Raw genomic sequence first — 13373 nt, forward strand, 5'->3', positions numbered from 1 at the left:
AGACCAGCCACAGACTGAGGGAAAATATTCGCAATATTTATGTTTGGCAAAGGGTTCATAGCCAGGATATGTAAAAGAGTCCTATGAATCACTGTGAAAAAGACAATTTTTAAAAATGGTAAAATACTTGAAGAAGTATTTAGTAAAGAAGATACCTAAATGGCCAGTAAGCATGTAAAAGAGATCATTAGCCATCAGGGAAATACACATTAAAACCACAATGAAAAAGATCACAATACACTCACCAGAAACTTAAAAGATTAACAATATCACCTACAGAAAGATGGAAAGCAACAAGAACTCTCTCATGCAGTGCAGGTGGGAGCGTAAAATAGTACAACCATTTCAGAAAGCGATTTGGCCATTTCTAATAAACTTAAACACACGCTTACATTATGACTCAGTAATTCCATTCCCTGGTATATACCTGAGACTGAAAAATAGGCTTGTATGAGAATAGTCATAGCAGTTTTATTTATTTTAGACCCAAACTGGAAACAATCCAGGGTCCATCAGCTAGAGGATGGATAAACAGATTATGATATCTTTATATAATGGGATACTACCCAGCAATAAAAGGAATATGCAGTTGATGTAAAAAATAACAAGGATGAATCTCAAAAACATGTTGAGTAAAGGAAGCCAGACACGAAAAATATTGTATGATATAGTGAATTCCATACATATATTTGAAGTTTAAGAACAGGCAAAACACCAGGGTGACAGAAACTAGGATAGTGATTCCAGGGGAGTAAGAATAGGTATTGACTGAAAAATGACATCAAGGAACTTTCTGGGATGATGGAAACGCTCTATATCTTGATTTAGGTGATGGTCACCAGATGTATACATTTGTAAAAAAAAAAAAAAAAAAAAAAAAAAAAACCACTGAGTTCTCCAGTTCAGGTTTGTGCAATTCATTTTATTATCATGTAAATAATGCCTCAATAAAATACCATTAAAATTGAGGTATTTTATATGTACTGATACAGAACAATTCTCAAGATACAATGCTAAATAGAAGATGGAGAACACTTTAGGTTTTTTTAAAAAAAACAAAAACATGTATGTATATACTATTGTTTAAGTATAAAATACCTCCAGACGACACTATTCGAAATTGCCTCTGTGAACAGAAATGCAGCCAGCAAGTCCAGGAACGGTATTCTGTTTTACACCTTTTGAATTCCGTACCCCTTCTACTGGGGAGTCGCATCTTCCACTGGGTTAAGTGTTTTGACAAGTTTCAAGAACCCGTCGACGAGGGTTAAGAACTTTTTAGACTAGCTCGGCGTTCCCTGCTCTGCTTCCAGGCGGATCAATGCGAGGAGCGACGCGCAACCCCCCGGCTAGGGGCCGGCCACCATCGCTCAACGCGCGCGCAGCCCGAGCGGGGCGCCCTTCTGGGCCGCGGCGCCCGCGCGCGGACTTGAACCGCCGTCCCCCAGTGTCCCAGGCTGCTTCCCTCCTCGCTTCGCTAAAGCGTCCTTCCCAGAACACGACTTAGGAAATAATTAAATAAACAAGTACGGAACCCAGGATATGGTCGCCGAGCCTCCCGCTCAGGGCTGTGGCGCTGGAACCGGCCTCGCCCGGACCCCGGGCCAGCCCGTCGTCGCCGGTCCCTCCTCACTGGGAGCACCCCCCGCCAGCCCTCCGCCCTCTCGGCTTTCCTCGGCGCCGCGCAGGGCCTTTGGGGGAGACTCAGGAAGAGTGGGCGGGAAAAGACACCATCCACGGGGCAGGGGACGTCTGAGACGCGAGGGATGCGGAAGCCCTCGCCGCTCTGCTTCCGCCCGCCAGTGCAACCTCCGGCCTGGGGCCCAGCGCCCAGCGCCCAGCCTCAGCGAACCCCGGCATCCGCCGCCACTTTCGAAACGCAGCTCAACGCGCAGTGAGGCTTGAGAAGGCTGCCGGGCGCCTCCAGCCGCCAGCAGGTCCCATGGTGTAATGGTTAGCACTCTGGACTTTGAATCCAGCGATCCGAGTTCAAATCTCGGTGGGACCTCTCCCAGCCTTTTAGTTCTACAATTTATGTTTTGGGGACCGTTGCTGGCAGCGGCCAGCCCCGGCTGTGCCATTGCCCCGCTGACCTGCCGGACAGGGATTTAGGATCCCCCCTCCCCCCCATCTCCAGGTGCTGGCGTTTCAGGGCCGACCTGAGGGTTACAGTGCGCATGCGCGAAGAGTGGGGCGGAAAAAAAAAATGTGTAGCTAGGAAATTGAACGTGATTTCCCCCCGGAGGGAAACATGCAAAAGAACCCGAAGGATTTCGAGGCTCCTGCTTGGGGCGGCTAGCTACTTTAGTCTTCATATCTAGGAGACACACCTTTCCCTGAAAGCCGCGGGGACTCCTTCTTGCTATTGGCCTAGTGTGCAGAGTGCGTAAATTACTGCTCTAAAATCCGCGAATGAAATGGTGGGAGAGAGCCGGGACGGGGGTGGGGATGGGGACACTCGTGTGACTCTGATTGCTAGACAAGACAGCCAGACTGGGGAGAGGGCTGGTGCTGGGCTGGCCGTCTGGGGGTCAGTCCTCCTGGGCACCCGGCACCCCGAGGAGAAGCGCGTTCGTCTCGGGTGTCCGTCGCTCGGGCGGCGAGGTGGTCTGTGTCTTTCAGGCAGAAAAATATCCCTTAGTCAAGGTACCTGCTCTTCAGTCCGTCTCAGCGCCGGTCAAAAGCTGGAGATTTGTCCCCGCATCGTTGGGGCATTTCTCCCGAGCGGAGCACAGGAATCACCAACAGGCTTGAGAACTTTCCTTCTGGCGAATGTGTCCGGGAGCGGCGCTTAGGCTGCCGGCTGGGCGCACGTGGTCTGCGGGAAGGGCTGTGCCTCCGGGATTTAACCGGAGCTGTGTCTTCTTTGGATTAGTATATGAGTTTTGAGAGGCCTCTGTCCCTCTGGTGTAAGTGACGAGGGAGGCTGCTGACGCACTTATGATCTCCCAATAGAGTGGCTGGCACTATGGTTCTATGTTCCCTCCCCTTGGGAGGATGCCGTGGAAACAGGGTCCTCAAGCTGCTCTCCCAGGCTTTCCCCCGAACGCCCCTCCTCCCCGCCTCATCCCACGCGCTTCCTTAAATGTCGGCTGGCTCTGTGTGCATGAGTGGTCCCATTCTCCAAAAATATCTAGACACGGGAAGAATAAGGTGGGAGGGCTTGTTCTACCAGATATTAAAAGTTATGATCCACTATAAACTATAGGAATTAAAATAGTATGAGTGTGGTACTGATGCAAGTATAAACACGTCAGTGAAACACAACAGAGAGCCCAGATACAGTCCCACAATATAGTTGGGCAATTGATTTATGACGAAGGTGGCACAACAGAGCAGTGGCGGGGGGGGGGGGGGGGGGGGGGGGGGAATAGCTACTTTTCAATAAATTATTCTGGGGCAAATGGGTGTCTATATGGAAGAATATAAAATCAGATTCCTCCCTGTGCTGGTTTGAAAGGATGTTATGTCCCCTAGAAAAGCCATGTTTTAGTCAAAATCCCATTTCGTAAAGGCAGAATAATCCCTATTCAATACTGTATGTTTGACTCTGTAATTAGATCATCTCCCTGGAGATGTAACCCAATGGAGAGTGGTTGTTAAACTGGATTAGGTGACAACATGTCTCCACCCATTTGAGTGGGTCTGGATAAATTTCTAAAGTCCTATAAAAGAGGAAACATTTGGAGAAAGAAGGAGATTCAGAGAGAGCAGAGCAGAACAGCATAGCCACGGGAAGCAGAGTCCAGTAGTCAGAGACCTTTGGAGATGAAGAAGGAAAATGCCTCCCGGGGAGCTTTGTGAAACAGGAAGCCAGGAGAGAAAGCTAGCAGATGTTGCTGTGTTTGCCATGTGCCCTACCAGATGAGAGAGGAACCTTGACCGTGTTCACCATGTGCCTTTTCAGATGAGAGAGAAACTCTGAACGTCATCGGCCTTCTTGAACCAAGGTATCTTCCCCTAGATACCTTAGATTGTATATTTCTATAGACTTATTTTAAATAGGACATTTTCTCAGCCTTAGAACTGTTAACTAGTAACTTATTAAAATCCCCTATTATAAAAGCCATTCTGTTCCTGGTATATTGCATTCCGGCAGCTAGCAAACTAGAACACTCCCTAAATTATACTAAATACAGCAATAAATTCCACAAGAAATATATACCTAAATGTGAAAGACAAAGCAATAAATCTTTTGAGAAACAACTAGGAGAATATCTACATGACTTCAGAGTAAGAAAAGTATTCTTAAACAATATACAAAAAGTTCTAAAAGCTTGATATCTTTCACCATATGAACATGATACTGTATGGTTCTTTTGATTAAAAGACTCCGTTAGAGGAAAAGGTGAGATAGATACAGAATGGGAAAGTACACTTGTAATGCATAACTGACAAAACACTCATATCTAGGTTATATAAATGCCTATATATATATATATATAGCAAAAAAAAATAGTAAAATACTTGAACAGACACTTCAGAAAAATAAATTCAAAATGACTGCTATACATAGGAAAAGGTGCAAAATTATCAGTCATCAGCAAAATGCAAATTGAAAGCTCAATGAGATACCACTAAATACTCAACAGAATGAAAATGCCAAGTGTTATCGAGAATATAGAATAATGTGAACTCTCATAGTCAGCTGATAGGAGTGCAAATTCATACAGTAACTTTGGAAAACAGTTTGACATTAACTACTAAAGTTGAAGATACTCATATTTCCACCCCTGTACGTATCACCACAGATATTTGTACATCTGAGCACCTAGAAGCATGGATCAGAGTGTTTTGGGCAACATGATAGCCCAAAATTGGAAGGAATGCCCCTATCCCATCAATGATAGAATGGATAATTTGTGGTATGTACATACAATGGAATATTATACAGCACAAAAATGAACAGCTATGTAGAAATAAACAAACCAAAATAGATTTGCTATGGCTAAGAGATTTAAAATAGAGCCCAGCTGTCATTCTGGAGGTTACTGTTATGCCAGTCTCAGCCAGATATCACAAACTGCCAAAGTATATAAAGCTTCAAGCAAAGGTGCGCCTCAAAACCCTAAGGACATCCAGATACCTTACACAAACCACAAGATCAAGAGCCCAGTAAACTAATTAACCCCCAAATATCCACCAACCACAAATATCTTATATAATCTTTTTCTTTAAAAACCTAAAAAACTGTCCTTGCCTGGAAGCTCCAAGTTTGGACATAATATAGGTTGCTACCTGAATCTGTGCCTCCCAAACTGCAGTTCTAAGACCCCAAATAAACGCCTGTGTTACCTTGAGGCTTAGTTTGTCATTTCTCAGTTGACAGCTACACGCAATAAAGGGGATGAAACAAAAACAATACTATTGAGCAAAAGAAGGCAGAAGCAAATGAATAAGTAGTGTACGATTCCATTTGTATGAAGTTCCAAAACAGGCAAAATTAACTACTGTGTATTGTTTAGAACAGCAAACTTAGATGGTAAAACTATCAAGCAAAGGAAATGATTGCCAAGTGTAGGGATACCTCTGGGGAAGGGAGGGGGCTGTGATTGGAAAGGGGTCTTCCTGAAATGCTTGACCTGGGGAGAGGTCCATAGATGCTCATTTTCCAGTAATTTGTTGAAATGAGCATTTACCTTGTAGGCATTACTCTGAATGTTAGTTTCTCAGTAGAAGGTCAAAATTATCTATCTAAGAGACCTGACACAGATGAGAAACCTGAGATAAGTTTGTCCAGAGAGGAAGTCCATATAAAGACCCTGTGCTTTGAGCCACATTCGGGAATCAAGTTTGATTCTTGGTTTCACACAATATATTAATAAATTTTATACTGTCACTAACTGGCTGGGAGCACGTGGACAAGCAATTTAACTTTTCTGAGCCTCACCTGTAAAAGGATAATAAGAGAACTTTTTGCATAGGAGCCTTGTCTCCACACCTGATCCATGATATGATCAATATTTGGTAACTAACTTCTAGAAACACAACCAGAATGGTGAAGACCATGGAAACTCCGATACTTGAGAAAATAATAAATGCTTATATGGGGAGGCACATGGTAGCTGTCTTAATTTATTTGTTTAGTTGTGCCTTATTTGGTTGGAGCAGAGGCAGAGTAAGAAATCGCAGGTGGAAGTTAGAGGGGCAAATAGAAGAACTTTCTGACAATTTGAACAGGCTTAAGAAATACTGAGCTTCTGGTGCCTGGTAGTATTCTAGGGGAGGCTGGAAGGTCTTTACTAGTTGGGGGATGTAGGAAGATTTCTGGGAGCCTGGGCTCCAAAAAATGTCCTGTTTTGCTCTGAGGTTTGATTCTGCTCTGAATTCTCACTCCAGGCTCAGGACTTTTCTCACCATGACTCTTTTCATCATTTCTCCAGGACTTTTGCAGTTTTTTGTTTGTTTGCACAAAGACTCTCAGGATGAAATAAATTTTTTATATTACAACCCAGTACACACAAAAGGCTTCAGAAACAATATTCACCCTTACTACTTGTATAGGCACCCTAATATTATTGTACTTTATTTTTCAAAAGCTATTCACAGGGCGGGCCACGGTGGCTCAGTAGGTAGAGTTCTCACCTGCCATGCTGGAGATCTGGGATCTGCCTGTGCAAAAAAAAAAAACTAACTATAATATACAAACTCAGAGAACTGAAGTGGAGAGCATGGGTTATCAGAGTGGGGCCTATTGTAAAGGTTCCTAGATTGTAAACTCTTACAGCAGTCACATATATTTAGGAGTCGTAACTGATATTTCTAAATTCTGAGATACTGAGCTATTTGTACATAACTTGCTCATTCCCTGAAACTTCAGGTATTTAAGTGACCCCTGAGGCTCAGAGTGAGAGCACTAAAGCAATGAAAGTCAGCCTTACTGAAAAGCTGAAAAAGTTACCAGACTTTGACTAGAGATATGGGTGAAGCTAATCTGAATAGGACTAAGGTAAATCAGAATACAGGGTAAAGGATGATGTGGTCCATATTTTCAAACTTCCACCTCTGTGCGAGACCAAAAGGAGAGACGTTTATTTGGTGCAAAATTTATATTTTGGGTAGCACATTATCTCATTTAATTTGTATAGTCAGTTTACTGGAACACCATTACATGGAATCTTGAATAGGGCGTGAGTTCTTGTTGGTTTGTATAGGTTAGTGTGATGCCCAAATATATCCCAGAGTAATTTGGGCACAGAAGAAAAAAGTATTTGGAAAGTCTCCTTAGGAGATTGGGGAGCAAGGAGGAAATATTTAACTTTTCCAATTTAATAGGCTGAGCCCTCGCTCTTGGGGCTCACCCCTAAGAAGCTTATTGTCACAAATGAGAAGCTAAGCCTATTGATAACTATGCCTGACTCACCCCCCAGAGAATCCCTTTTGTTACTCAGATGTGGCCTCTCTCTCTAAGCCAATTCAGCAGATGAACTCACTGCCCTCCCCCCTACATGGACATGACTCCCAGGGATGACCCAGGACCCAGCATCATAGGATTACCTTCTTGACCAAAAGGAAGAAGAGAGAAATCAGACAAAATAAAGTCTCAGTGGCTGAGAGATTTCAGGGTGGAGAAATTATCCTGGAGGTTATTCTTATGCATTATATAAATATCCCTTTTTAGTTTTATGGTGTATTGGAGTGGCTGCAGGGAAGTACCTGAAACTGTTGAGCTGTGTTCCAGTAGCCTTGATTATTGAAGAGGACTGTATAACTATACAGCTTTTACAGTGTGTGTTTGTGAAAACTGTGTCTGATACTCCTTTTATCTAGGGAATGGATGGAAGAGTGAAAAAAAAGGATAAAAAAATATATGATAGGGGAGATAAAGGGTAAAAACTGAGTAGATTGAAATATTGTTGGTCAGTGAGAGGGAGGGGTAAGGGGTATGGGTTGTATGAGTTCTTTTTTTCTTTTTAGTTCTTTTTCTGGAGTGATGCAAATGTTCTAGAAATGATCATGGTGAAGAATACACAACTATGTGATGATATTGTGAGCTATTGATTGTATAATATGGCTGGACTGTAGGTGTGTGGAGATTTCTCAAGAAAAATGTATTTTTTTAAAAAGCTGATCACAGCCTATTAAATTAATATGATAACCCACTGATGGGTCATAATCCACAGTGTGTGAAACACTGGCCTAGCCCAGCGGGAACCTAGGAGCTCCCCGCCATTACCCTGTCCTTGCTCTCCTAGCTCTGGCTTTTCTGAGACCCTGCAGGGCCTTTCCAACACCGCCCTCGCCGCCGCGCTTTCCTTCCCCGGTATTTCGGGGAGAACCTCTCGCTCCATCTCCGGAGCCGGTGCCAATGGTCTTACTCTGGCGGAGGGACCCGGTTTGCGGTGGAGGTGGCACTCTCTGAAGGTGAGTCCGCGGTACGTCGTCACCGACCAGAGTCACCAGCAGAGGGCAGAGCGCTCGCACCGGGCACCGCCGGGGCAGCCACTTCTGCGCCTCGCCCAGGCTACTTTTCCAGGGCTTCCGGTTCCATCTTCTTTGTTTACTCCTGTGTTCCATGCGGTGACGTAGGTACAACACAGCGCAATCCCGAGCACGTGGCAAGCCTATAAATTCTCCAATGAACAGTCATTTAGCACCCTTTGTTAAGCACCTATTCTATTCAGGGCACTAAACATACAAAATTTAAAAAAACAAACAAAAAAAAAAACACTTAATCCCTGCCCTCAAGGAGCTTGAAATCTGGATTATACATAGTAGATGGAAGTACAGTGTAAAACGAAAGCAATAAACATAGGAGTTCGGCTGGACACAAAGATGAGGAAATCCAATTAGATAAAGTGAAAAAAAAATAAGTCCAGACCTAAGTGCAAAAGGTCTTGCTACCATTTGTGAAAAAAAGGACGACTGTTTATGTACATTGGCTTCTATTTACATAAAATATCTCTGGAAAATTATGTGAGAAACTGGTAATATTAGTTTCTCCAAGAAGAAAATGGGGAAAGATGGAGGGGCTTTTACAATATACCCTTTTATATTTCTTGAAATTTTAATAAAATTTAAAAAATTTTTCATAATAAAAAAATTACATTTAATCTGAGGTCTACAAGAAAATATTTTTAAAGTAGGAGAGGGGTGCAAGGGAAGTTCAGTGATAGAATTCTCGCCTGCCATGCAGGAGACCCGGGTTCGATTCTGGCTTGTACGTGTCCCAAAGACAAACAAACAACGAAACAGACAAGTAAACAAAAATTCAACAAATGGTGCTGCCATAATGGTATACTCAAATGGAAAAAGAAGGAAATGTGACCCCCGCTACACAGCATGCCAAAAAAAATAATAATAATAAAAAAGATAATTTCATCAATAGAAAGCATCCAGAGTCCAACTATAAGTTTGAGCCTTGATCCTGGAGCAAGAGGGCTGTAGATAGGAGAAACAGAAACAGACTGGAGTGGTTTATTAAGCTAAGTTTGGGGACCTCTCCATTGGAAGGGAAGTCTTCTTTGGTTGCTATGATTTAGGCAGGGCCTGGCTGAGAGAAGAGGTGCACAAAAGGACTTCATGATCTTTTTTTTGTTTGTTATTGTGGTAACATACCTATTACGTAGATTTTCCTATTTTAGGTCTACAATTTGGTGGCATTAATCATATTCACAATATTGTGCTACCATCACCACCATCCATTACCAAAACTTCGTAATCACTCAAGCAATATCCCCTTATTCCCCCACCTCTGACCCTTGAGAACCTCGAATCTGTTTTCTCTATGAATTTGATTATTCTAGATATTTCATATAAGTGAAATCATGCAATGTTTGTCCCTTTTGTCTTGCTTATTTCACTTAGCAAAATCATTTCAAAGTTCATCTATGTTATAGCATGCTTAAGACTTTCCTTTTTTTTTTTTTTTATGGCTGTAGAATGTTCCATTGCATGGATACACCGTATTTTGTTTATCCACTCATCTGTTGATGGACACTTGGGTTGTTTCCATCTTTTGGCTATTGTGAATAATGCTGCCATGAACACTGGTATACAGGTATCTGTTTGAGCCCCTGTCTTCAATTCCTTTGTGAACCACCTTATTTTGAATTACCTATTCATTCAATCACAGAGGAAATTCAGAAACTCATGGAGTCAAAGAAAGCTCGTTAGAAGTAATTCTTAAACCGGGTGTTGATTCACCATGCGAATTGGCTAGATAAAGCAGAGGCAGCATGCTGAGAGTGTTTCAGGTATTGTGAGGTTGTGAAAGAGCATGGAACAGTCCAGAAAGTGAAAGAAGCTCCACGTGACTGGAGCACAGGAGGCTGCTGGAGCTAGCAGTCAGGAGAGCTGAGACCCAATGGGGGAAGGGTCTTGGGACTACACCAGGAGGTTTTGACTTTATTTTAGGGAGTGGAGGTTCATGAAAGGCTTTAAACAAAGGAACCATAGGGAAGACACCAGTGGGGGGTGGCTGGGAGGAAAGTAGATAGGAGAGGACACCTCCAGGAGGCAGTTGCCGTCATCAGGGTGAAAGGTGATAAGTCTTTAACTAAGGGAGTGGCCAGGATGTAAAGAGATAACCAGGTGAAGGTTGGAGAGATTTAAATGGTAGAAGCTTCAGGAAACAGGATCTGATTAGATGGGCTAGGGATAGGCAGAAGAGGCAAATCCATCTCAATGGTCTGATAGAGAATCTACTCTGGAGTCACCTCCCCTGCTCCTCTCCTACCCCAGCTTCTAACAATTAGAAATGGTGGAGGAGAACAGGGAACACAATCACTTTGGTGCTTATTTTGCACCCCACTTTAAACCCTGCTCCTGGATAAGCACCCTGCCTCCTTCGTCAGGCTGTGTCTCTCCTGGGAGGACCAGCTGCATAATTTGCAGAGCCCATGGCAAAATGACTGTGGTATCCTTGCTTAAAAATTATTAAATATTTCAAAAAGGTGAGGGCAGAGTATTATATTAAGCATGGGATCCTTTTAAGCTTGGCGCTCTGTGTGACTGCATAGGTCACCTAAAGCTGGCCCTGTCCCTGGGTCTGAAGGTCAGGCAGGAAAAGGCAGAGGTGCATCTGACTAACTTTCCTAGAGTCCCTGAGATCATAGGAGGGTAATAATCATCCTCTGCCTGGAGTTCCAAGATGTCAAGCAGGTAAGACCCCATCCCCATGTCTCTTCCTCCAGGCTGCTTGGGCAAGACATCAGAAGGCAGGAGGGGAGGGAGGGACCAGGCTTCCAGATCTAGGAGGAAGGCTTGCAAGCTGTCAGCCCTAGGAGCTCTGTCCCACATTAACCCATCAGCTGTTCCCCTTTGCCCCTCCCCTCCTTCCAAGGCCTGGAATCCCATCCTGACAGTATCTGGAAAGTGACAGAGAAATTGAAACTTGATAATTATACAACTTGATATCACTTGACTAGGGAATCAGTAAGTCATGAGCAGTCTCTTCCTCTTCCTCCTTTCCCCTGGCTTGGCATCATTTTACTCCTTAGGGTCATCAGAATTTAAAATTATCAGGTGCCTTCTTGGAATCCTCACACCTCTCTGACCCTCTTTTCTTGGTCTTCCTCACAGGCCCTCTTCCTCCACCTGTGTCCCTCCCTCCAAGTTCCATTGTTGATGCTCTTTTCCTTGCCCTCCACATGCGCCCCTTGAACACTCTCATCCACTCTTATAGTATCAGCTGCCACCCTCTCAGTGATTCTCAACAGAACACCGGGGAAGGGGAAACCTGGGGAGTCATTTAGAATCACCTGGTAGGGGAAGGCTTTCAATCTGTGACAACACCATTCACGCAGTCATCTAAGGTAGAAACTTGAAATCTCCCTTTATGTCTTCCTTTCCATCATTCCAGCATTCAATCGGTCTCTAAGCCCTGAGAATTTTATTTCCTCATTATTTTCTCCAGTTTTTCACCTCCTCCCCATCCACACTCCACTTCCGCAATTCAGTTCCTGGTCTCTTCGGGGTGCGGGGATCACAGCGATTCCCCCTTTCTCCGGGCACTGGCCCTGAGAGTCAGCGGAGAAAGGAATTCCTTCCACTCTGCAGCCAAGTGATACGGCTCAGCCAGGTGATCAAGGGCTTGGAGAGCAATTGAAGGGCTAGAGACAAGGAGATTTGGATAGAGGTTTGTGGCCCTGCCTAGGTGAACCCAGAGACTGGAAATACTCAGGGCTCACGATCATCTATGCCCCACTGCAGAAGAGGCTCTTCAAAACCCCATAGGTAGCAAGACTGGGGGCTGACAACCTGAGCCCTTGTGCCATATATGCCATATGTGCTCCCGTTGCCTTGTGCTCAAGGCAGCCAGCCAGTTCTCCGGTGGCAGGTCAGTGGAGGGGACAGAGGGTTGTTCTCACGGGACTAGGCCCTCCTTCAGTCATTGGTTTTTTATCCCCTGCCTGAACACCACCACCTGTGGCCTTATGGCATGACTTAGAGACTGCCACGGTATCCTATTCCATACTGTTTCCAGCCAAGGAACTCTCCCCTGCACAAGAAGTAAGGCCCTGAATGTAATGTGGATTCTGGAACAGAAAAAAATGGCATTAGGGGAAAAAGTAGGGAAAGTCCAAACAAGTCTGTGGTTTATCTAATAGTATTATACCAATGTTAATTTCTTGGTTTTGATAAAAGTACATGTAAGATGTTAACATTAGAGGAAGCTGGGCAGAGGGTATGATGGGAATTCTATATGAACTTTGCAGCTCTTCTGTAAATACAACCTTATTTCAAAATGAAACTACTGAAGTTAAAAAAAAAAAAAAAGAAGGCAGAGGGTGAATGTCTGTAGCAGGTAGATTTCCAGAATGATGGATTGGCCTGGTAAAGCCCCAGCCATGGCACCAGCTAGGAGACACTGCTTTGCAAATTGGAGGTGCTGTGAGAAGGTCTGTTGGATGTGCTCTGAATTGAACCAGTAACAACATGTGGTGCTTTTCGTTCATAGCTAGCAAACGCGTGGAGCATAGATGGGGACGGATGGCTTAGATTCTTTCCTATCCTCTCAACTCGCTAAAGTGACAGTTTGGGCACCCAAGGGAGGGATGCTGTCACCTGGGCACAAAACCATCATTCCTCTGAGCTGGGAGCTGAGATTGCCACTCAGTCTTTGAGGGTCCTTATGGCACTAGGAAAACAGACAGAAAAGAGGGCCAGACTGTTGGACTGAGTGACTGACCTTGAGGTTCAGGGGGTTCTGCTTTCGTTACCCCTCTTTGGGTGCCAGAGGGTGTGGAGGAGTCAGGAGGAGACCTGGAGTACCATGCCCCGAGTGAGGGTGAGGAGGAGAAATGCTACTTCATGCAGAGGCCCCTCAAGGGTTCAGACCCCTCAGGAATAAAGGTCAGAGTCTCCTCCCTGGACCAAGAACTCTAACCAAAGAGATTCCACCTGAAGGTAGGAGGACAAGGGCCTGGGAC

The 13373-nt window shown here is 44.4% G+C and overlaps 1 non-coding gene across 1 annotated transcript; it reads left to right on the plus strand.

Moving 5' to 3' along the window:
• Nucleotides 1-1936: 1936 nt before the first annotated feature.
• Nucleotides 1937-2008, plus strand: TRNAQ-UUG (transfer RNA glutamine (anticodon UUG)). The gene has a single exon. It is a non-coding gene; the product is annotated as a tRNA-Gln (tRNA).
• Nucleotides 2009-13373: the final 11365 nt, after the last annotated feature.

This window comes from Tamandua tetradactyla, chromosome 6 (genome assembly GCF_023851605.1).
Source record: "Tamandua tetradactyla isolate mTamTet1 chromosome 6, mTamTet1.pri, whole genome shotgun sequence".
NCBI classification, from domain to species: domain Eukaryota; kingdom Metazoa; phylum Chordata; class Mammalia; order Pilosa; family Myrmecophagidae; genus Tamandua; species Tamandua tetradactyla.